The 23,726-nt window shown below is 38.3% G+C and overlaps 1 protein-coding gene across 10 annotated transcripts in view; it reads left to right on the forward strand.

Annotated features, from left to right (window-relative positions):
• The first annotated feature begins 740 nt into the window (after positions 1-740).
• ERBIN (erbb2 interacting protein) overlaps positions 741-23,726 on the forward strand; it is a 127,940-nt gene continuing 104,954 nt past the window's right edge. For 9 of the 10 annotated variants that reach the window (XM_049649526.1, XM_049649528.1, XM_049649532.1 and 6 more), the window contains exon 1: positions 741-1,214. The gene's annotated coding sequence lies outside the window, so the exon portion shown is untranslated. The remainder of the gene's footprint in view (positions 1,215-23,726) is intronic. The other variant, XM_049649537.1, reaches the window with a different exon arrangement.

Consider the following 23,726-nt stretch of genomic DNA (forward strand, 5'->3'; position numbering starts at 1 on the left):
CCCCCGCCGCAGCCGCCGCCGACGTCTGCCCGCGCCGCCCCCGCGCGCGGTGACTGGCTCGCGCCGGCCTCCAGCCCGGCAGTTGGCGGTTGAGGCGAAGCCGGCGGGAGGCCGCCCCGCCCCCGCCAAGGAGCAGTCGCGCGCAGTCTCTTCCCCCTCACCGCTGGGGCGGTGGCGCTGTTGCCGCCGCGGCCTGTGAGGCAGTAACTCCCCTCCGCCCCAGCTCCCTTCCTCCTCCTTTCTCTCCTCTCTCTCCCTCCCCTCCCACCCCTCCCCTCCCCTCGCAGTCTCTCGCTCGAGTGAATGTGGCGCGGCGGCGCGGGACGCAGCCTCGGCCCCTGCCGCGGCCCCGCGAGCTCGTGAGGAGACCCAGCCGCCGCCTGCCCCCACCTCCTGCGCTTCCCCGGGGAGCCACCGTCGCCGGGGAAGAAGAACGAGGAGGGGAGCGAAGGGACGGCGGCGGGAAAACGGGAGAGGGAGGAGAAGAGGGTTCGAGGGCAAGTAGAAAAGGCGGGGAGGGACGGACGGAAGAACGGACGGCCCAACAGACTGCCCGGGGAGGGGGCCGCCTTCGAGCTTGCCCGGCCCCTCGGCTCCGGCCCCGGGCGGCCGCGGCGGCGACGGCGGCGGCGCGGGCGAAGGGCGCGGCAGGCTCTATCGAGACAATAACCCCGCCGCCCGGCTCTGGGGGCGGCGGCGAGGAGGAGCTGGCGGCCTAGCGCGGCCGAGGCTCGCCCAGCGCCCCGGCGGCATCTTGGCCCCTGCCGGCCGGGTTCCGCCGCCGTCGGGTGTGCGGGGCGCGCCGGGCGCCCGGAGCCCGAGGCTCTCGGCTGAGGCCCCGTGCCCTCCCCCTCCCCGGCGCGCGCGGAGCTGGTTTTCCGGGTTCCCCTGGACCGAGCTGGATTCTGCTTCTGCGCCAAGGCAGGAAGTGAGTTTCGCACGGTAATTCCGGGCGGTGTCACGAGTGAAAAGTTTTTTTTCGGCGGAGATCCTAGTTGGGGCTGGGAAACTCCTGCATAACTCGAGACCAGGAAACCGGCGCGTTTCCCAACCCCCTCCAAAGCCACCTACTCGTCCTACTGCGGGAGGCCACTCCACATCCGCTCTCACCGGAGAGAGAAATTCGGCTGGATCCAAAGTGACTAATGAAGGGAAGGAAATCATGTCAGGCGAAGCCTTGAAAAAGCTGCCCTGAGACACTGCCCGACCGAAAGGTAATTTTCACGAAAAGCGTCTAAGAGTTAAAAAGCTCTTGGGCCGGGAAAGAGAGGATACTTTAGTGTTTCTCACTTCTTCCCAAGTTGCCCTAGATTAATCTTTTGTAGTGTCGGACTGGATAGTCTTTCAGGTGCTAAAGAGTAGAACTGATTTTTCCTCCTTTCTACCATCTGGTAGAAAGACTCTGGTTACTTTAGAAGAGATTGTAAGAATGTGGTGAGACGAAAAGTTTTGAGCAATCGGAAGAAAGAGTGCCTTTGTTCAGCACTAGGTCCAGAAGTTTTAGTTTCCTAGAACATACGCAATGTATAGTTTTTATTAAGTTGCTGAACCTGGCAACTTGTGTTTTGGAAAAAAGTTAGGTCTCTGCAGCGACGGATTTACTGTTGATGAGATGGCTGCCACATTTGTTTATCCTGCTACCGATTATTTGACTTCTGCGTTAATTATATATATAGTTGTTGTTGTTTTAGTTTCAGCCCTTAGAGATGTATTTGGTTGGATTTTGTAAACAAATGAACTTTGCTATTCTTTGTGTTTTTTTAGGTGGATAATGTATTTCTTCAGTAACTGGTTCCTTTCAGACACTTCCAGTCATATAATACTTGTTTGGTTAATTAATCGAAAGCAAGCGTCTGCTTAATTTTTCTTATAACTGACCTAAGTAGGAGTAGGGGAGAGTAGTTAAGTATTACGGATAGAGTTGTAATTAAAGAACAAAGTAGTTTGATCTGTTAGGGTTTCTCTGCAGTTAAGACCAGAACGTATAGAAAGGGAAGTAAAATGCTTAAAACGATTTTCATGGGAGTCATATTGATTGTAATAAACATCTGTCCTTTTTGAATAGTACAGTGTTTACATTTTGGTAGTGGCCCAAATGTTTTGGCCGGTTCTGCCTAATAAGTGATAGGTACCTACTCTGGGGGCAGGAATTAGTGAAGCATGGGAGACATTCCGCCAGTCAGTTACAAACACTTCTAAACCAATCGGTAGTCTTCATAGATAAAACGGAGTTTCTTCGCAACAAACACAATTGGCTTCTTTATTGGTGTTTTGTTAGGCTTAAATTTTGTTTTTCTCAGTACTTTTGTGGTAAAGGAGGTGTAATACTGTGCTTTTGAATAAATATTGAATACGTCTGGCATCCTGTTGGTAATTATATTTCAGCTATAAATTAATATCTAGTTTGCTCATGCTACCCCATGAAAAATAGTTGGCATTCTTTAGTTCAGAGAAAAGCTAGCTTTGGAGAGCAGGATCAAATAATTTCACAACTTGTTATTATGTTAAGTACATTTCAAAATGGGAGTCTTTTGACTATCTGTTAATATATATTGTGATTTTGTTCCCCCAGAGTGTAGTCTCTGGAGATCCTTTATAAAAATTGTTTGTTTGTTTTATTTATTTGTATTGGTAAGATTGTGAACCATCAGGTCATTCCTGTTAGGTCCAAGTAGCTTTATCAAGGAATTTAAAGTGTATAACTGATCTGCTTTATAATTTTGGAACGTAATGTTAGGCAAGGAGAGAGGTTATTCTTGGGCATCTGAAAGAGCAGAAGAAAATAGATGGCATTGAACTTCATTTTCCTTATATGGCTTATACTTGGCCTCAGAGCAACAGAGCCTTAATAGAGCAAGTCTTTTATAGAGAATTATCACTTTGTGAAGATGTTTCTCTGCATTAGTAAATTTTACAAGTGAAAAGTATAGTAGCACTTGGAAATGACTGCTTAAAACCCTGTTTTTAGATCAAGTTCTTGATTTTTTTTTTTTTTGAGGGATCAGAAGTAAGTTTAGATACAGACAGCACACTTTAAAAATGTGAAATGTTCACCTTTATAGAACCTTTGATTCCTTTTGTCCCATAAAGGCAAAATTTACTTTGTGGTTTACTGAGAATTTTGTTAGTTTAGTCCCGAATTAACTTAATGAATTTTAAGCTTTATGCTATTGTCAAAGTGTACATATTTTCAAATCCTTGTTTAAAATGTGATCATGGTGTGAAAAGAGGTTAAAGAAAGATGATAATCAGTTAAAATATTTTCAAGTGACCTTTCATTTTGAGTATTCTTCTTAGCATTCTATGGGTTTTCTTAGATTAAATTGGCAAATCTAGAGTACTTCCAAAGGTTTTGTTTACATTGCCCAAGATACATATTTCATGTCACTCTTTATGGAAGGTACTTAGGAGTTTTCAATAGTGATAACCTTAATCCTTCAACTAATTAATTCAAATAGTATGAAGTCCATCTGCTATTTGAGGTGAAACTATTGCACGCTTGTATGAAAAGCTTACAGTGGTTCAAATATGGAAACCAAATTTTTATTGCATGCTATTTCTTAATGAAGTGATAACTGTAGTTAGAGAAATTATACATATATCATTAATAAATGTCTAAATTTACTTCTTTTAATTCAATAGTGATATTGAACTCTTTGTAGTAAATGATAACTTAAAGAAGCAATAATTTCAGAAAATTAGGTGCATATTTCAGTATTTATTTTAAATGTTTATAGGTAACATAATTTAGAGTCTAAGCTGTTTGGGTTTAGAATAGATTATGGCAGTGTTTACAAAGTCTTTGGCTTTATGCAGAATTTTAGTGATGTTGGATAGCAAAGTAATTTTCTTTTTTGTGAGTGCTGTGTAGCCAGATTCTTTTTAAACATGCTTTGTTGCTTGCATTTTTCATTTTGACTCTTTCCATTGCCCATCTATTTCCCTGTTAGGTGCTTTTCTTCTAAAGAGGTCTTTCTCTTTTCCTTTCCTGACAACATTAATTGTACTTGTGCTTTGCTGTTCAAAATAGATGATTCAGTTTTTGCATGTACAGTTTGCTCTTGCCATAGAAATGTGTACATGAATTATGCTCTATAATACATACTTTTGAATTTTGTAAGGAAATAAGCTCAGCACTTCTGATCCCCTGACTCCACATTTTTTGTTTCTTTCTTGGTGCCTTTCATCACTAACTCTTGACCCCATGCTACACTCATTGTTCAGATTTACCTTTAGCTTTCTGCTCAGTCTTATGTTTCCTAATTGTAAAAAAGCTGTTATTACGCTTTCTTTTCTAATTTCTTTAGCTTCCTATTTTTCTGGTTCAGTTCTTTGACTTCCCCTATTTTTTCCATGTTCAGCTGTTGTTTTTTGATATGTTGTCCTTCTCCTGTTTTCTAAACTTGGAGTCCATACTCATCACCTAAGAAAACTGTTCACAATATAGTAGAAAAAAATTTATTCGGGGGCACCTGGGTAGATCTAGTTGCTTAAGCATCCTCTTGGTTTCTGCTCAGGTAATGATCTCAGGTTTAGTGAGTTCAGTTTCCGCCTCGGGCTCTGTGCTGACTGTGCAGAGCCTGCTTGGGATCCTCTCTCCTTCTCTCTGCCCCTCCCCTGCTTGTGTGCTCTTTCTTTCTCTCAAAATAAATTTAAAAACTTAAAAAAAAAAAAGAGAAAAAATTTATATGCCCCATTTAATTATAAGTATCTCTTTTGCATTCCTATTCAGTTTACATGCCAGTGTTTTTTTTTTTTTTTAATTTTTTTTTTTTTTCAACGTTTTTTATTTATTTTTGGGACAGAGAGAGACAGAGCATGAACGGGGGAGGGGCAGAGAGAGAGGGAGACACAGAATCGGAAACAGGCTCCAGGCTCCGAGCCATCAGTCCAGAGCCTGACGCGGGGCTCGAACTCACGGACCGCGAGATCGTGACCTGGCTGAAGTCGGACGCTTAACCGACTGCGCCACCCAGGCGCCCCTACATGCCAGTGTTTTAACCTGATGCTCATTAATATATTTTGTTTTTATTTATGTTTACTGAGCTCTTTTTTTGTTTGTTTTTTGAATACCCCTGGAGTTACCTGTTCAGATAACATCAGGTTAATGACTGTATTAAGACTCTGTACAAACCCCTGTACCTTCTTGTTTGATTATGCTTTTGACCTCTTAAAACATACAAGCTTATATCTCTGTGTTTTTCTTCTCCGTTTTGTTCCTTTCCTTTCTGTCCTACCTCTCAAGTTAGATGTCTTTTCTGTCCTAAAATTTTGAAATTGCCTTCCTTTGTTTTTATGAAATAAGCACAGTGGAAATCTATCATCATTTAATTCTTGTCACTTTAAATTTTGTTCCAGGTACCATTGGTTGAAGCTTTATAAAGCTTGCAGGCTTTATAAATTATAGTATGTAAGACAATAGATTATCTAAAAATTAAGTTAGTAAACAACACTATCTAGAGATTATTCATGATTTTACATATATAGAATGTAGTATGAAAAAGTAGAAAATAAAAAGACAAGTAATCAAAGTAGGTGTGGTAATATTTGGGGACATCAATTCTAGGGACATCTTTATTCAGAGCCCATTTTTGGTACGTAGTGAATGGTTTGCTGGCTTTTTGCTGTACTAGGAGTGAGAAAGGCAGCCTGTGAAATATGACCTTTGGTGTTATCCAGAGGAATATGAAAACGGAGAGAAGACTGAATAACTTAGGAAATAGGGTAGTCTCAGACAACTTGCTTTGGGACAGTGTGCCTTATACATTGCATTTGTCCTTTGGCAAATTCACTCTATTATAGCATAGTATAATTACAAATAATAGTAGTAGACCTAAGGCAACTGTTCCAAACTTTTTGTTCTTAGGATCCATTTATACTCTTACCAATTACTGAGAACTTCACTGAGCTTTGGTTTTTGTGGGTTATATTTATTTTATTTTCCATATTAGAAAATTTTAAATATCAGTTTGTTTAAAAACCATAAACCATTACTTGTTATGATGACATCAATTTAATAAAATAAAACTATTTTCCAAAACAAATCTTAAGCAAAAAGAGTGACACTGTTAAATATTTTTGTAAGTCTCTTAATGTCTGGTTAAGTAGAAAACAGCTTGATTCTCGTATCTACTTGTATATTCAATCTTATAATATGTTGTTTTGGTTGAGGTATATGAAGAAAATCCAGCATTATACAGTTATGTGGTTGGAAAAGGAAGGAGTATTTTCATAGCCTTTTTAGATATGGTGGATATTCCTTGATACCACACCAAAATTTCTTAAAGGATAGCTGCAGTGCCCATTCTAACAGTATATCACTGAATTTTCCATATCTTGTTATCTGAAAATCCTTTGGTTTATCTTGCACTTTGAGTGAATCTTTTACCTGCTTATGATTTTGTGACGTTGTTTGAGAAATACTGGTTCATTGAGTTATATGTGTTCCAAATGTTAATGCATTTTACTAGGTAGTAACAAACAAAAGAAAAAAATTGTTAATATCCCCACTAATTCCATCAAAAAAGTCTAGTATTGTGAAGCTGTCAAGTTCAGGGTGACAGGTAAACATTTTCCACATTTCTAAATTTTCACTTGGAAGTTTGAATATTAATCATTGGTAACAGATACTGTTAGTCTGTTTCCCTTGAAGTTGCAGGCTTAGTTGGTTTATTTTTGAGAAAATGTCTTTCAGATTCCTAAGTCTACAAGCATAGTTTTGTCATTTGTTCTTTTAGGTCAAAATGGTGTTTCATGAGAAAAAGGCTAATTTAGCTCATAATTTGAAGTAATTATATAAGTGCTTTTCCTCAACATTGCCATTCCTTCACATAAAATGTGACAAAGACATCTATTAAATAGTTGAGATTTAATAAAATTATTATTTAAAAAAAATTTTTTTTAACATTTATTTATTTTTGAGAGACAAAGAGAGACAGAGCATGAGCAGGTGAGGGGCAGAGAGAGAGGGAGACACAGAATCTGAAGCAGGCTCCAGGCTCCGAGCTGTCAGCACAGAGCCTGACACGGGTCTCAAACCCACAAACTGCGAGTCCATGACCTGAGCCAAAGTCAGACGCTCGACTGACTGAGCCACCAAGGCTCCCCAATAAAATCATTATTTTTAATGTTTATTTTTGAGAGAGAGGGAGACAGAGTGTGAGTGGGGAAGAGGCAGAGAGAGAAAAGGAGACAAAGAATCTGAAGTAGGCTTCAGGCTCTGAACTGTAAGCACAGAGCCCAATGCTGGGCTCCAACTCTTGAACTGTGAGGTCATGATCTGAGCTGAAGTCGGGCACTTAACCTGTTGAGTCACCCAGGCTCCCCAAAATTATTTTTCTTAAAGTTTATTTACTTATTTTGAGAGAGAGAGAGGAGAGGGCCAGAGAGAGAGGGAGAGAGAGAGAATCCTAAGCAGGCTCCACACTGTCAGTACAGAGCTCAAGGTGAGGCTGCAACTCATGTACAGTAAGATCATGACCTGAGTGGATATAAAGAGTCTGTCGCTTAACTGACTGAGCCACCCAGGTGCTCTGTAAAATTATTTTTTACTGCTTTATTAAAGATATTAATTGAAAGTGGCACTTAAAAAGAATCTGGAAATTGACTATAGAGAACAAACTGATAATACTGGAGGGGAGGTGTGGGTTAAACAGATGGTGGGTATTAAAGACGGCACTTGGGATGAGCACTGGGTGTTTTAAGTAATGAATCACTAAATTCCACACCTAAAACTAATATTTAAAAAAAAAATTTTTTAATGTTTATTTATTTTTGAGAGAGAGAGAGAGAAAGAGACAGAGCACGAGCAGGGGAGAGGGAGACAGAATCCGAAACAGGCTCCAGGCTCTGAGCTGTCAGCACAGAGCCTGACGTGGGGCTTGAACTCACAAACTGAGATCATGACCTGAGCCGAAGCCAGACGCTCAACCAACTGAGCCACCCAGGTGCCCCCTTAAAACTAATATTTTGCTGTATGTTAACTAGCTGGACTTTAAATAAAAACTTGGAAAAAAAAAAGAACTCTGGGAGTATGAAGTATTGCTTGTATAGCTTGATGCCAGTGCCTTTTCACTAAGGTGCTAGCAATTTTACCCACCATATTTTTGCACCATTGCTGTTGATATAATGGGAAAGGGCAAATGATGTTTCAGTATTATTATGAAAGTCGTTTTGATCTTGAAGACGTTTTGAAAGTGTCTTAGGACTTCCAAGGTCCGTGGAGCACACTTTGCACTTTGAAAACTTTAGGTGAATGTTGGGATTTATGGAGCTTTCATAACTTCTTTTGAGAGAGAGAGAGAGAGAGAGAGAGAGAGAGTGTGTGTGTGTGTGTGTGTGTGTGTCTGTGTGCTGGTATTACATTCTGAAAGAATCCTGAGCCTTGATATTTTAGCTCATCAATTTGGTCTTCAGTTCTTTTCAATTACTTTATGTAGTGGGAAGAATAGAGATTCTGGGAACTCTTGCTTTTTCATAGGAGTTGATTTTTTCTTTGTAGTTTTGTTTTTGGTTTACTTGTAACCTGTTGAATCTCTGAGATAAAACTTTGTACGTGGTCTCTTTTTTTCCCCCTCTATTAACAGTATAGGAGATTTGATCTTTTTGTGCTTGGTATATCCATCCTGCTTCTGGTTTTTCCTAAAGTGTCAGAGTTTTCATTGTGGTTAAAGGTTTCTATTATGGTCCAGATTGCATGGTATTGGTCATTTCATGGTATTCTCCCAGCCCATGTAAATCCCTGTTATTCTGGCTTTGGTGTATTTATTTAGGTAATGGCTTTCTCCTTTAGGCTATGTGGGTAGCTTGTCCTCTTACACGTGTTTCCTGTCCCTCAGGGGGATAATATTCCACTGTTTTCACAATTATCCTGCCCAAGTGTCAGATCTCCCACAGTACAGAGAGCTTGCTGGAGGCCTTAACCATGCAGCTGTTCTTCTATGGTTTTATTACCTGGCTCACTGCCCAGGACACACTTCTCCTGATCCTTCTTGGTAAGGAAACTTACTCTTTTTGGAGATCCCTCTTTATGCTTCTTTTGTGTATGTGGTTCCTCATATGTGTTGTGTTCTGTTGTAATCTCCCCACCCCCATTCATTTTGGATTCTTTACAAATTCCATTCTATGTTATTATCTGTAGATATACCCCTCCCTGATACTGCTATAGATTTTTTGTAATTTTTCTTTCATATTTAAAAGTTTGGAATAATGACAAATATACAGAAAAGTTGGAAACATAATACAAAGAACTTTTGTGTTCCTGAACTATATGACAGTAAGTTGCCTACCCAGTAGATAGTCTATTACCCCCAAATACTTTAATGTTTATTTTTTTTTACAAATAGGGACATTATGCTATGTAACAACATTATAACTATCAAAATTAGGAAGTTAACAAAGAATGCGTTACTAACAGCTAAATCTCACCAGTGTCCCTCTGTCTTTTAAAGCAAACAGATCCACTTTAGAATCTTGGATTACATTTAGTTGTCACGTCTTTTAATTTCTTTTAATCCAGTTTCTGTGTTTACTTTCAAGGATTTGGCACTTTTGAAGATTATAGATCTAGTTATTTTGTAGAGTCTGTGATGTCTTTATGATTAGATCTTTGATCAGATTTTCATTAGATCCTTGATTAAATTTATATATTTATGATCAGATATTTGGCAGGGTTACCATGGAAGTGATGCTGTATTCTTCTCCTTGCCTTTTATCAGGTGGTAGGCAATTTCAGTTTTCCTGTTATTGATGATAGTCATTGATTATGTGATTATAGTTGTAATTACCAGATACCTCCTATGTCAAGGTATCCTTTCCTCATTTGTAATTAATAAATATTTGGGGGGGGTAGATACTTTGGAACTATGTAAACATTTTGTTTCTTATTTTTAACTTATTTATATCTACATGGATCATGGTTAGCTATTCCATTCTCTGGGTTATAATCCATTATCATTTATTTTGATACTCAAATTGTTCTTGATTTGTCTAGTGAGAACCCCTTCCAGCTGGTTTATTTTACTTTTTTCCTTGTTGTTAAACTTGCCTTCTTGAGTACTTCTTTGTATTTAGCATAATATGGTGTTCCAGAGTTACTGTTCAACTAGTGTCAGTTATTTTTAGGGGAAAATGGTACTTAGAAGCCAAGATCTTAGCAGTTCTTGTCTTCATTGCTCTTGGGGTGTTGCTGCCCTCAGGCCTTCTTTGTATATAAAGCTAGGGGATATTTTTTTCTTTTTTAAAGCTTATTTATTTATTTTGAGAGAGAGAGAGAGAGAGAGGGGGGGGGGGGGAGAGAAAGAATTCCAAGCAGGCTCTGCACTGTCAACGTGGAGCCTGATGCAGGCCTCGAACCCATGAACCGTGATATCATGACCTGAGTTGAAACCAAGAGTCGGATGCCCAGCCAACTGAGCCATGCAGGCGCTCCAGCTAAGGGATATTTTTATATGTACACACATATACATTCACATTTAGCATATATTTCTTTTTTTTTTTTTTTAAGTTTTATTTATTCATTTTGATAGAGAGGGTGTGAGCGAGGAAGGAGCAGAGAGAGGGAGAGGGAGAGCATCCCAAGCAGGCTCCGCCCTCAGTACTGAGCCTGATATTGGGGCTCAGATTCATAAACGGTGAGATCATGACCTGAGGTGAAATCAAGATTTGCCTGCTTAACTGACTGAGCCACCCAGGTACCCCACGAGTATATTTCAATAAATGTAAAATGATTTCTTAACAATACATCCAATTCTGATGCAATGCAACAGGGTTCATTTCTTGTGTTTTCCCTTTCCATAGTTGAATTTATCTTTGACACCGAGAACTAGTTTTGTTTCTATACTTTTTTTGATGAGGGAGATGAAGTAAACATTTATTCACACAGACATTTCAGATAGAAGCTCTGTGGTCAAATTAATTTTCAAAGTATTTCTAAAGGGATAAAATTCTAAAGTGTAGTATTTGTTACAATACATTTAGATGAAATATTTCATTCCTTAGTAATCCCAGGTTACTATGTGAAAAGTGGCTGGAAAGAGTCAGTCCTTTTAGTGTTTACCCTGGTATGTCCTTGTGGAGGTAATGTTGGAGCTCACTTTTAGTAGAGTGCAGTGATTTTGATGTAACTGTGTTCCACATTGAGGTTGTATTGTTTGCATGATTCCAAAGTTTGATGCATGGATCTATCTTCTTGTTAATGATGTCCTTGGAATTTTGAACCTTAGACTAAATCTAGAGTCTGGAGGGATAGGTAGGGATCAGATTGTTTTGTTTGTATTAGGACCAATGCAAGAAACCTGTAATTTCCTTGCCAAGGCTATCACTTAGCCTAGAGTAAGTTGGTTTGACTTCCCCATCCCTGGAGATTTTGAAGTGATTTAAGAAGTATACTAGGATATCTTTTTGTGACTGCAATTAAGATTTACTCTTAGTCTTCTAGGAAAAGATAAGGATCCTGGCAGCAGCACATAAATTCTTTGGATATCCTGTTAATCTCTGGGAACTTCAAAGATTTTGTTAATTATCCTGGGAGTAACTGCAGAATAACAGAAGCTGTGTATAGTAGACGCACTTTGATTTGTCAGAGATACTTGATATCAACATAGTGTCTTGTCTGCTCTTTTGAAAACCATCCCCAAGCCAGGAACCCTGGGAATTTTCTTCTTGACGTTAGTTACTGAAATCAGTACTACTTCTATCAGTTCTTTCCTTTAAGTATCTATAGAGTGAGATATTTTAAGGTAGGCTAGGAAGGCTGGTAAGGTACAAAGCAGTGAGAGGCTTTTGGTAGGCAAAGGGCTAAAAATTATGGTAAATTTTTTTCTGATAATAAAAATTCAAATACAGAACCATATAGCAAACCATAATCCCATCTTCTAGAGATACTCATATCAGTGTGTTATATGTTCTCTGAACACTTCTGTATGTATTCTACTGAGGCAGTGAGCATATATATATATGTGTATATATATATATATGTATTTTTAAACATAAATGGGAGAATGTATTTCATTTATGTGGAGATATAGTACGCATATATATGTGTTAATTAGCATTAGGATTATTTCTGTGTTGTTATACATGACAGTACTGTACAGAGTATGTGTTCTCTGCGCATAAATGTTTGTACTTTTTTTAAAAAATTTTTTGGTAATGTTTATTTATTTTTGAGACAGAGAGAGATAGAGCAAGAATGGAGGAGGGTCAGAGAGAGAGGGAGACACAGAATCAGAAGCAGGCTCCAGGCTCTGAGCTGTCAGCCAAGAGCCCGACGCGGGGCTCGAACTCACGGACTGTGAGATCATGACCGGAGCCGAAGTCGGACGCTTAACCGACTGAGCCACCCAAGCGCCCCTAAATGTTTGTGCTTTTATATGATTTTTTTTTTCTGTTGGATAAATACCCAAATTGCATTTGCTATGTGTGTACTTAAAATTGATTGATAGAAGCAAATTCCTTCTGAAGATTTTGTATCAATTTATATTTCCACCAATAGTATGTAAGAGTACCTTTCTATTTTTTTTATATTAAGTATAATTTATTGTCAGATTCGTTTCCATACAACACCCAGTGCTCATCCCAACAGGTACCCTCCTCAGTACCCATCACCCACTTTCCCCTCTCTCCCACCCCCCATCAACCCTCAGTTTGTTCTCTGTATTTAAGTCTCTTATGGTTTGCCTCCCTCTCTGTAACTCCCCCCCCTCCCCCCCATGTTTCTCTGTTAAGTTTCTCAGGATCCACATATGAGTGAAAACATATGGTAACTGTCTTTCTCTGCCTGACTTGTTTCAGTTAGCATAATACCCTCCAGTTCCATTCACGTTGCTGCAAATGGCATGATTTCATTCTTTCTCATTGCCAAATAGTATTCCATTGTATATATAAACCACAATTTCTTTATCCATTCATCAGTTGATGGACGTTTAGGCTCTTTGCATAATTTGGCTATTGTTGAGACTGCTGCTATAAACATTGGGGTACAAGTGCCCCTCTGCATCAGTACTCCTGTATCCCTTGGGTAAATTCCTAGCAGTGCTATTGCTGGGTCATAGGGTAGGTCTATTTTTAATTTTTTGAGGAACCTCCACACTTCTCCAGAGCAGCTGCACCAGTTTGCATTTCCACCAACAGTGCAAGAGGGTTCCCGTTTCTCCACATCCTCTCCAGCCTCTATAGTCTCCTGATTTGTTCATTTTAGCCTAAGAATACCTTTCTAAGTCCATTCTTGAACAAATTGGATATTAGCTATCTTAAAATACTTGTGCAAATCTGAAACCGGTAATAAGAACACAGGCTTTGGAGTCAGATTGCCTAGTTTTAAATGTACTACTTACTAATTGTGATGTTGGCAAGTTCAGTATAAGAATTCTTTTAGGAATATTACATTTTTGTGTGCCTTTTGTGTTTCACGTGGATTTAGTTGGTTTGTTGCTTATATGCTTTAGTTATGGTGTTTGCCATATAGAAGTTTAAATTTCAGTGTAATCAAATTAGTCAATATTTATTTTGGGGTTTAATGATATTTTTGGAAAGGATGTGTGCCAAGATTATAAATATAATAACCTAAGTTTTGGCTTAATGAGTGAAATAATCATTTGGATTTATTCTTAACCATGTTTTTATCTAGTTATATCACCATTTGTTGGGTAAATCATCTTTTTAACTAAAGTTCTATCTTTATCAATAGTAAATTTCCACATATACTTATGTCAAGATTTTCTTTTTGTTGTCTTTTTTGTTATAATACACTGTTGTCTTGATTTTTTTTCTTCATTTTAGTATGCTTGATACCTGAAGGTGTTTTATCACAGTACTTTAAAATGAATTTTCCAGGTGCACTTGAATCTTTTTTACTAATTTCTAAATACTTGTTGGTGTGTTGATTGAAAGTACTTTAAATTCATAGATTAATTTAGGAAGTACAGTAACTTGTTTTGCGAGCATAATTCGTTCTGGAAACATGGCTGTAATCCAGAGCACTTGTATGTCAAAGCAAATGTCAAAAATCATTGGCTCAGTTGTGATCAAGTGACATTACTCATATTACAAGACATCACTCATTTATCAAGTTAAAATTTGATTTTAGCCTGCTCGTCTTTGGTACACCTTGCGGAATACTCACAGAGCAAGTTACTCGCGATCCGAGGTTTTCCTGGAATTGATACCTCAGAAGTAGCATATCTCTTTATAGGAACGTGTAAATTTTCCATTTATTTAATAGTTTATGCTCTTCACTGGCGATTATGATTTTCTTTCTTGTTCCATCCATGTTTTTTTTTATTAGTAATATGTATTTCTTGTAATTATTAAAGAAGGTGTATATTTTTGCTGTGTTTATTTTCATAAACTTAAGGAAGAGTGAGAGCTGTTGCTGTTATGAATGGAGCTGTTTTATCAATTGTATTCTTATCTGGATATCTAAATGAAGGAGATTGATTTTTTTTTTCATATGTTATTACCTACTGTATTATCCTGAAGACTTTAAAAGAAATTGCTAATAGATTTTTAGTTGATGTACTTGGATCTTCCAGGTATATAATTATAGGTGTAATAGTAATAGTACTTTTTTTTTTTTTTTTTTTAAACATTTATTTATTTTTGAGACAGAGAGAGACAGAGCATGAACAGGGGGGGGGCAGGGAGAGAGGGAGACACAGAATCTGAAACAGGCTCCAGGCTCTGAGCGGTCAGCACAGAGCCCGACGCGGGGCTCGAACTCACAGACCGTGAGATCATGACCTGAGCCGAAGTCGGACGCTTAACCCACCAAGCCACCCAGGCGCCCCAGTACTTTTTATTTTTAATGTAATTATAAATATATTACTTAAATTGTATATTCTCATATTTTTATTTAATGTGTATACTAACAAGTAATTAATAGCCATCTATTTAACTACAAAATTCCTTTTTAAAAAAAGTTTTTATTTAAATTCTAGTTAACATACAGTGTAGTATTAGTTTCAGGTGTACAATGGGTGAGTCAACATTTCTATACATCACCCTGGGGTCATCACAGAAGTGCACTCCTTAATCCTTGTCACCTCTTTCACCCATCTCCCCACCCACCTTCCTTCTGGTGACTATCAGTTTGTTCTCTGTTAACTACACAATTCTTCCCTCAGTTTCCTTCCATTGTTTGAGACCATCCTCCAACATTAGGGTAACATTTAATCTTCAGTAATGGGATAGGGAATTTTTATTGCTGAACAGGAGCTTGTATTTAATCATACTGTATTTGTTTTATTAACATTGTTTGGCTGTGGGATTGGGAGGGAGAAAAACATAATCTGCTAAACTGAGTGTGATTGGTTAGAGAAGTAAAAATCCTTGGGTTGATTTAAGTAGAAGTTGGTGCCTTCTACTACTATTCGGCCCCTTAATTGCCTCTTGAATGTATTTTTATTAATACTAGAATGGCTTCTTGAACCTTCTTTTGTGTTAAGAGGTTTAGAAGTGAATTTTAATTCTTTTCCTTTTTTTTTTTTTTTAGAGAGGAGAAAGAGCATGGAAAGAAGGATAGAGGTGGGGCAGCAAGAAGAAGGGAGGAAGGGGGGAGGATATCATAAGCAGGCTTCGTGCTCAGTGTGGATCCCACAACCCTGGGATCATGACCTGAGCAGAAATCAAGAGTCAGACACTCAACCAACTGAGCCATCCAGGTGTCCCCAATCTTCTTGTTTCTTAACTGCTTTTTGATTTGTCTCTGAAAAAAATAATACCAAACATTTTCCTTGAACTCTTAGTACTTAGTTTGATGCTCAGTAGTAATTATGTATATCATTAAATGACAGTTATTTTGGTCTTTTGATTATAATAGTAAATTCTCTACTTAGAGTAGTTTATACACACTAAATGTTGTTGTCACTTTACATGTTTCACTGGCCTGCACCTTATCCTTCCTTGTAATATAATTAATAGATAATTTGGTGTGAATGAAAGATATGTTCCCCAGAATGCTGATATTTTTCTTATATTCAATGGCTTTTGTCACTGAAAGTGACAAATTTAGAAAACAGTCTAGTTTCCATAACTATCCTACTTTTTTTTTTTAATGTTTATTTTTGAGAGAGGGAGAGAAACAAGATTGTGGGCCGAGGAGGGGCAGAGAGAGAGGGGGACACAGAATCGGAAGCAGGCTCCAGGCTCTGAGCTGTCATCACAGAGCCAGATGTGGGGCTTGAACCCAAGACCTGTGAGGTTATGACCTGAGCCAAAGTAATACACTCAACCACTCAACCGAGTGAGCCACCCAGGTGCCCCTACGTTTGTTTTTTGTTTTTTGTTTTTTGTTTTTTTTAACTTAACAGAAGAGGAAACTATTGACCCAGATGGGGAAGTGAAATCCTAGAGGTCATTTAGTTTGTTAGTGATATAAATGAGGTTAGAAAAATAAATCCAGATTTCCTGATTATATTGGTTTTTCCTTTACACAAATACTTTCTTAGGAATTTTCTGAAGTATACATTTTCTGTAGAATAGCACTTTGTTTTGTGCCACATGTTTGTTTTTTGCCTTTTAATTTTCATTCTTCCCCAGCTTTATTGAATTACTGACATAAAACCTTGTGTAAGTGTATGGTATACAGTGTGTTGATCTAATAAATGTATATTGCAGTATGATTGCCTCCCCTGTTAGCTAACATCTTTATCACATCTAAGTACATAATTACTTTTTCTCTTAGCAACTTTCAATTTTATAACATAGTGTTGTTAACTATAATCAGTCACAATGCTGTGCATTAGATCCCCAGAACTATAGTTTTTTTTTGTTTTGTTTTGTTTTTTTTCTCCTCAGAACTATACTTCTAGGGGTACCTGGGTGGCTTAGTCAGTTAAGTGTCTGACTCTTGATCTCATCTCAGGTCATGATGTCAGGGTCATGAGTTTAAGACCCATGTTGGGTTCTGCACTGGGCATGGAGCCTACTTAAAAAAAAAAAAAAAAAGAACCATACTTGTAACTGGAAGCTAGAATAGCAATAGTTCCCAAATATTTTTAATAGATATCATAGAAAACCAAGCTATGAATTCACATAAATGATGAAACCTTGAACTAATACACCCTTTTCCCCCTATCTTTGGCAGATGCCAGTTTGTTATAGATGATCATTTTCAAATTTAGAAATAACTGGAATACAACTCAGTTTACAAAAAATAAGTAAACATCTATATTTGAGCCAAGGAGATCCATGGAAAGGTTTATGATAATCCAGTATGTAACTGAAGGAAAGGTGCAAAATAGTAAATAAAAATCACATGCATTTCTACCTCTGTGGGATAATCACTATTAATATTTTGTTCTGTTTATTTCTAGTCTTTTCTTGAGCTTGTGTATTTGTGCATGAGATGATATGCTTTTTGTTTAAAAGAAACAAAAACTGTTCCTAACTTTGTGCTCTTTTTATTACAAGCAACTTTGTTTTATGTTTGATGAAATTTTATATATTTGACATTCCCATCCATTTTTTTCATAGCATGGTATTTAACACACAATGAATATATTCTTGGTGTCTATTAATTTATATGTAGTTATCATACTGAGAATGGTATTTACTTTAAAAAGACAAGACAAATGCTAGTTTACTTTTTCTCCACTTTTTAAACTACTATTTTCTGCCATGCATCGGATACATAGTATTATTGGGCACTTTCTTCAGAGTAGTGTTTAATTCTTTGAACTATGTATGAAGTAAAGAGGTTTCACTGTACCCATTTACAGAGCACAGTTTCTTCCTGTACTACAGTGTCTCACCTGTCAAGTCTACTTCCCATGTCAGAGCAGGGACTTGAGACAGATATGTGGAGGACCATATGGCATCTAAAACAACATTTAAGCACCTAACTTGTGCTAAGAACTGTCCTAGGCTCAGGGGAGAAGACAAGGAACAAATAAATATATTGTCTTCCTTAATTATATTCCTAGTCTGTAAATAGCCCTACCTTTATTTTGATAAATAAAGAAACTGAGGTACATAGGGATTTTTTGGCCAGGATCCATTGTTCTTTTCAGTGTCTTTACTTAAGCATTTAGTTTGCTATGTAACTTTCTAGCATTTTTTGTTTGATCGGTGATTGTTTTATTTTAAGTAATCTTTTTACCCAATGTGGGGCTCGATCTCAACCCCAAAATCAGAAGACGCATAATTTACTGACTGAGCCAGCCAGATGCCCCAATTGGAGATCTTTTCAGCTAACAAATACAAGGTCCGTCTTTTTTATGGTTTTTCCTTTTTTTTAAATTTATTTTTGAGAGAGAGAGAGAGAGAGACAGTACGATCAGGGGAAGGACAGAGAGAGAGGGAGACACAGAATCTGAAGCAGGTTCCAAGCTCCAAACTGTCAGCACAGAGCCCTATGTGGGGTTCAAACCCACGAACCATGAGATCATGGCCCTAGCCGAAATTGGACGCTTAACCAACTGAGCCACTCAGGCACCCCCTTGTGTGTTCAATTTGACTGTTATGTTTAATAGTCCTTCTTAAATATAAGATTTGAGGTAGCTTTTAATACGATGTGAATGTTATAATTTTTAGAAAATCATGGAAACCATGGAAAGAAATAAGTAAATTAATAGTTTTAAAGTAATATAGTATGATTAGTCTGATAGACCAGATGTGGCTGTGCTTCCTGGGAGCCAAGGTTCTCATTACCCTAAATAAAGAAATGTATCACAAGTTCTCCAGAGGAGACAAAAGATTTTCCTGGCAATTCTAAATGATTTCTGAAATCTGAATTCCCTTATGTAAGAGCTGTTGAGTAACAAATGGGCAATATTGTTGGTGACAGTTAAGTAGCTCATATTCTATGGCTCTCAGGCTCTTTTTCATAATGATTTATTTTATTTTATTTTTTTTAATTTTTAAAAGTTTATTTTTGAGAGTGCAAGAGAACCTGCTCATGCGCAAGGAAGAGAGGGGCAGAGAGGGGCACAGAAGTTCTGAAGAGGGCTCTGTACTGACAGCAGTGGCCCTGACATGGGGCTCGAACTCATGAACCATGAGATAATGACCTGAGCCAAAGTCAGACGCTCAAATCAACTGAGTTACCCAGTCGCCCCTGATATAGTTCATTAATTTTTTTAAATAATTTTTTTAATAAAGAGAAGGGTATAACATATAAAAAGCTCAGTGAAGATGGCTTATATATAAGGATAGGCTGATGTAATTCAAAATAATTTTTTTTTCTACTTTAACTTAATCTAAGGGTAAAATAAACATGGATACCCCTCCACTTATTGTTCTAATTTGGACTTTTGCTAGCTGTATAGCAGATTATTTCAGGATTTTGTTTTCTAATGAAGGAATAGCATATCAATTCAATTTCACTTATTGGTGCACCGGAAATCAGTTGAGGAAGTGGTATGTTTATTTTCATATTATGAAAGTTGAGAAGTATTTATGTCTGAAAGAAGGCTATTCCTTCTCTACAAAGTGTTCTTGGCCATTATAAAGGAGGCACGTTTAAATCTGCTCCTGGCACGTAATGTAGATGCTTTACTGAGACCACTAAAACACCAAAGAATATGATACAGATGATTTTAGCTTAAGAGGTTTTCAGTTTTTCCATTAGTATAACCAGTCACATGTTTGCTATTAAAAAATGCTCATAGTCCCAGGAAATGTCAGATTTTGAGCTGCATGGTGTGCCAATTTGCTTGACTGAGTTGGCTTTGAAAAGAAAAACTTGGGGCGCCTGGGTGGCTCAGTCGGTTAGGCGTCCGACTTCAGCTCAGGTCATGACCTCACAGTTTGTGGGTTTGAGCCCCGCTTTGGGCTCTGTGCTGACAGCTGTGTGTCTCCCTCTCTCTCTGCCCCTCCCCCACTTGCACTCTGTCTCTCTCTCAAAAACAAATAAAACATTGAAAAAATGTAAAAAATGAATAAGTAGAAAGAAAAAAAAGAGAGAGAGAGAAAGAAAGAAAAAAAGAAAAAGAGAAAAACTGTTAGAGGCGCCTGGGTGGCTCAGTTGGTTAAGCGTCCGACTGTGGTTTAGGTCTTGATCTCGTGGTTCGTGAATTCAGGGCCCCATGTCAGGCTCTGTGCTGACAGTTCAGGGGCTCCATCTGAGGACCGCAAGATCATGACCTGAGCCAGTTATCAAGAATTGGATGCTTAACCAACTGAGCAACCCATGTACCCCATAGAGTGAGGTATTATTTAACACTGAATGATTGCATGTTGTAATATGAATGTCACTGACAGAAATTGTAATTTTTCCAGTTAAAGTATAGCCATTCCTTTTTCCATAAGAAGTATCAGGACTAGCTGTCCTTTTTTAAAATAGACTTGATTTTCCAGACGAATTTTAGGTTCACAGCAAAATGGAGCATAAGGATACAGAGATTTTCCCATATACCCCTTGTCCCCATACATGCACAGTGTCTCTCATTACCAGCATTTGCCACCAGAGTAGTTACATTAATTACAGTTGATGAACCTACAGTGACATACAATTATCACCCAAAGTTGATGGTTTATTTTAGGGTTCATTCTAGGTGTCTTACATTCTGTGAATTTGAACAAATGTATGATGACATGCCCATCATTAGAGTATCAGACTGGACAGTTCCATTGCCCTAAAAATCCTCTCTATTTCTGTCTCATCATCCACCTCCCACCTTCAACCCCTGGAAAGCTCAAAAGTTTTGCTTTTTTCAGTATATCATATAGTTGTACTTTTGTATATATGTATATATAGGCTTTTCAGAATGACTTTTTTTACTTTGCAATGTGCATTTACAATTCTTCCGTGACTTTTCATGGCTTGATAGCATTTCTTCTTAACTCAGAATAATCCATTTAATGAATGCACCAGTTTATTTATCCATTTACCTATTGAAGTAGGTCTTCGTCACTTCCAAGTAATGACCGTTAGGAATAATGCTGCTATAGACATCTGTGTGCAGGTTTTTCTTTGGTCCTGTTTTCACCTCCTTTGGGCAAATACCAAGGAGCACAACTGCTGGATCATGTGTAAGAGTATGTTTAGTTTTGTAAAAAAACCTCCAAACTGTCTGCCAAAGTGTCTGTACAGTTTTGCGTTCCCACCAGCACCGAATGAGTTTCACATCCTTGGTAGCTTTTGGTGTTGTCAGCCTTCCGGATTTTGGCCACTCTAATAGTTTGCAGTGGTATGTCATTGTTTTAATTTGTGTTACCCTGATAACTTATGACATGGAGCACCTTTTCTAATGCTTATTGGCCATCTGTATTTCTTCTTTAGTGAGGTAAGTATTAAGATCTTTGACCTATTTTTAAATTGGATTGGTTTTCTTATTGAGTTTTCAGAGTTCTTTGTGTATGTTGGGTAACAGTTCTTTATTAGATGTGTCTTTGCAAATCTTCTCATTCTGTGGACATGGTCTTTTGCAGAGTAGAAGTTTATGATTTTCATGAAGTCTTACTTATCAATTATTTCTTTCATGAATCTTGCTTTTTCTTTTTTTATTTATTTTGAGAGAGAGTGTGAGAGTGAGAGAGCAGGGGGAAGTCAGAGAGAGGGAGAGACAAAGGGTTCACACATCAGTGCAAAGCCTGACACTGAGCTTGAACTCATGAACCGTGAGATCATGACCTGAGCCGAGATCCAGAGTTGGATGTTTAACTCTCTGAGCCACCCAGGCGCCCCTCATGAATCTTGCTTTTGGTATTACATCTAAAAAATCCTTACCATAAACAGAGTCCTTTAAGTTTTGTGCTGCCTTATCTTCTAGGAATTTTATTGTTTGTGTTTTACATTTAGGCCTATGATTCTTTTTTTAAAAATTTTTTTACATTTATTTATTTTTGATAGGCAGAGAGAGAGCACAAATGGGGGAGGGGCAGAGAGAGAGGGAGACACAGAATCCAAAGCAGGCTGCAGGCTGTCAGCACAGAGCCCGACGCAGGGCTTGAACTCACAAACTGCGAGATTGTGACCAGAGCCGAAGTTGGACGCTTCACTGACTGAGCCACCCAGGCGCCCCTAGGCCTATGATTCTTTTTTTTTTTTTAATGTTTTTATTTATTTTTGAGACACAGATAGACAGAGCATGAGTGGAGGAGGGATAGAGAGAGGGAGAGTAGAGAATTTGAAGCAGGGTCTAGGCTCCATGCTATTAGCACAGAGCCTGACACTGGGCTTGAACTTACAAATCATGAGATCACGACCTGAGCCGAAATTGGACACTTAACCAACTGAGCCACCCAGGCACCCCTAGGCCTATGATTCATTTTGAGATAATTTTTGTGATGGATGATACAAGGTCTATGTCTAGATTCATTTTTTTGCTTTTGGTTTCCAGTTGTTCTGGCACCATTTGTTGGAAAGAATGTGTTTGCTCCATTCACTTGTTTTTAGGGCTGTATTTTTAAAATTGCACAAAGATATTTTATGGATTTGTGTTTGCTTTTTCTCAGAGAAAGAGTCATTATGAATTGATAAGTTATTCTAAAGGTGTCAGTGATGTCATTTTTTCCTATCATCTATTTTGACATAAACAGGATATTTGAATTGAAATTTTAGAATGGTTTCTACCCATAGGACATGCATGATATTTTATTAAAGAAGACTCCCAAGTCCATATGCATATAGGTGTTTTTTCAACAGGAACATTAAAAGTGTAATTTATTATCATGTCAGTCCTTGGCATTTGTGGACCTTCATTGTCCTTTCAATGACTGAATCATTGATGTCATGTAATACTCTTTTACCTGGAGTCTATTTTAAGTAATCTCTCCATCCAGCATGGGGCTTGAACTCATGACTCTGATATCAAGAGTCTCATGCTTTACCTACTAAGCCAGCCGGGTGCCCCTATACTTAAGAGTTGCAAAACTTGCCTCTTACTTGTCGATTGACCTCTGTTTATATTTAAATATGAAATATCTAATTTGGAGGGGTCTCAGAGTTCATTGTATGTGAATGAACTGGGCATAAAACACTGGCACTTCTTAACTGCTCTAGCAATAATATTTTTTTGCTTCCTTTTCCACAGAGAATTTTAAAGAAATTTATTATTTGGGGAACCTGGGTGCCTCAGTCAGTTAAGCATCTGACTTTTTTTTTTTTTTTAATTTTTTTAATGTTTATTTCTGAGAGAGAGAGAGAGAGAGAGACAGAGACAGACAGACAGACCTTGAGCAGTGGAGGGGCAGAGAGAGAGGGAGACACAGAATCTGAAGCAGGTTCCAGGCTCCAAGCTATCAGCAGGGATCCTGATGTGAGGCTCGAACCCACAAACTATGAGATCGTGACCTGAGCCTAAGTCACACACTTAACCGACTGAACCACCCAGGTGCCCCTACCATCTGACTCTTGATTTTGCCTGAGGTCATGACCTCACAGTTCATGAGATCAAGCCTATGTCAGGCTCTGTGCTGACAGTGTAGATGGAGCTTGCTTGGGATTCTCTCTCCCTCTTTGTTTCTGCCCCCCTCCCTGCTTGCACACTCTCCCGAAATTAATAAACTTAAAAAAATTGTTACTTAACAGAACTTTCAGAAGTAATGTTTGAAAAATCAAGGCTGTTTTCCACACATTATAAATTAGATAAGTCCAGGAGGACATAAGCATATGCGGGAAATTTCTACACAGAGTGTGTACAGTGAGTAAAGACATGGGACTATGGAGCCAGCAGGGCTGAGCTCAAGGACTGTTTATGACCACGTTCTTAATACAACCTAATTAAGCAACATTGGTTCCTCATCTGAGAAATGGGGATAAAATTAGAACCTCCTTTACAGGATTA

This window comes from Panthera uncia (genome assembly GCF_023721935.1).
Source record: "Panthera uncia isolate 11264 chromosome A1 unlocalized genomic scaffold, Puncia_PCG_1.0 HiC_scaffold_17, whole genome shotgun sequence".
In the NCBI taxonomy this organism is placed as follows: domain Eukaryota; kingdom Metazoa; phylum Chordata; class Mammalia; order Carnivora; family Felidae; genus Panthera; species Panthera uncia.